Here is a 2,111-nt window from a genome sequence, read left to right as displayed (position 1 = left end):
GATGCTGGGATTTGAAGTCAGGACCTTCGGAAGAGCAGTCAGTGCTCTTCACTGCTAAGCCAGTGAAATATTCTCCAAAAATATTCTCCAGCTCGAATATTTTTCTTTACTTACATTTCAAATGTTATTCCCTTTCCCGGTTTCCACCCTCTCCCAAGAAACTCCTTATCCCATCCCCCCTTCCCCTGGCTCTATGAGGGTGCTCTTCTACCCATCCACCACTCCTCCCTTCCAGCCCTGGCATTCCCCTACACTGGGTCATTGAAATCCCTCAGGCTCAAGGGACATTCCTCGAACTGCTGTCCAAAAAGGCCATCTTTTGCCACGTATGCGGCCGGAGCCATGGGTCCCTTCATGTGTACTATTTGGTTGATGGTCCAGTCCTTGGGACCTCTGGGGTGTCTGGCAGTTGACACTGTTTGCTCCTCCCATGGGACTGCAAATCCCCTCAGCTCCTTCAGTCCCTTNTCCAACTCCTCCATCTGGTACCCTGCTCTGAGTCCAATGGTTGGCTTCGAGCATCCACCTCTGTATTTGTCAGGCTCTGGCAGAGCCTTTCAGGAGACAGCTATATCAAGCTCCTGTCAGCAAGCACTTCCTGGCATCCTCAATAGAATCCGGATTTGGCAACTGTATGTGGGATGGATCCACAGCGATTTGTTTTCCAGTACTGTATATTATACAATCTTATTGTATGTATCATGTTTTTTTTTAATGAAATGTACATTGTTTATTCTCCTATCTATGGTAGAGTACGGGAATTGATGCAGACTAAGCAACAAGTGTGATTTTACTATTTTAAACAATAAAGTACATTACTTGAACAGATCCATGATGTTTGTTCTTCAATATTGTATTTCTAAATTACCATTCCAATTCTGGTTAAAAGTACATACTCTAAGACAATGCATTAGAAAATAAACAATATTAGTTGTACCCTATATACCCCCTCTCTCTCTCTCTCTCTATATATATATATATATATATATATATATACATATATATGTATATATATATATATATATACATATATATGTGTGTGTATGTGTGTGTTCAATTTAAACTCATGATTAAAAAAATACATATATTTTAAGGGATAGCCTCAGAATCAGCCATCTTTAACTTGTGTTCAGAGCTTCCACTGTCCACCAAGCTCTCTAACTCCAGGGATATAAGACCATAGCATGACGCTTACAAAACAGACTGCCTGCAAATCCACTGGTGGTAAAGTATACAGGAAACAACAAGCTAGCAAGAGTGCATCCTCTACTGGAGCAGTGAAGAAACCTCATCATTACAGGCCTAGAAACTGTGAAATCAGATGCTATCAGAAGTCTACTGATTCTCAAGCTCCCCTTCCAGCATCTGCTGTAAGAAACTGCTCAGGATTTTAAAACAGATCTGTTCTTCCAGAGGCCAGCTATCGTTGCCTTGCAGGAGTCAAGTAAGGCCGATCTAATTGGCCTTTTTGAAGATACTAAACTATGTACTAACCATACCCAATCTTTTGACATATGTAGTGAATGCAAAGAACTTGCTTAAAAGTTCACTCTTAAGAGGAAAAACATTTCATTCTCAAAACAAACAAAGCAAACCAAACAACAAACAAACTGAAACAAAACAAAACAAAACAAGCAAACCAAACCAAACCAAACCAAACCAAACCTTTCTTCCGTACATGTACAGGCACTGCAGATGTGGCTGTCACTTCACATGTGCATGAGTAGATGGCTGAGAGGAGAAAGGCAATGTCTAAGTTCAATGTTCTGACTTATGAACATCTGAATTATTAGTAACCCAACATTCCTTAAAAAATAAAAACTTTAAAAAAGAAGGTGAAATGACCACCAATCGAGCTCCAGGGGCCTAGTCAAGGAGTTAAGGTGATATGACCACCAGTCCTGTGCCGTGCAGGTTCTGAAGCCTGATACAGACAACCCTTTCAAAAGGCCAGTCCAACAGGCTGGGCCAGGAGTGAGCCCCAGATGACCACCAGACCAGCACAATGGGGCCTAGACAGGCAGCTAGCCTGAGATGATCACCAGTCCATTGTCATGCAGGCCCGGGGTGAAGGGCAGAGCATTTTCAAGATGACCCTTGCCCAGTGCTAT

The 2,111-nt window shown here is 42.2% G+C and overlaps 1 non-coding gene across 1 annotated transcript; it reads left to right on the top strand.

Moving 5' to 3' along the window:
• The first annotated feature begins 1,673 nt into the window (after positions 1-1,673).
• LOC115030196 lies at positions 1,674-1,805 on the top strand. The gene has a single exon (XR_003835814.1). It is a non-coding gene; the product is annotated as a small nucleolar RNA SNORA17 (small nucleolar RNA).
• The last annotated feature ends 306 nt before the right edge of the window (positions 1,806-2,111 follow it).

The sequence above is a fragment of the Mus caroli genome, chromosome X, assembly GCF_900094665.2.
Source record: "Mus caroli chromosome X, CAROLI_EIJ_v1.1, whole genome shotgun sequence".
NCBI classification, from domain to species: Eukaryota; Metazoa; Chordata; class Mammalia; order Rodentia; family Muridae; genus Mus; species Mus caroli.
This window is presented reverse-complemented; position numbering and strand designations above follow the sequence as displayed.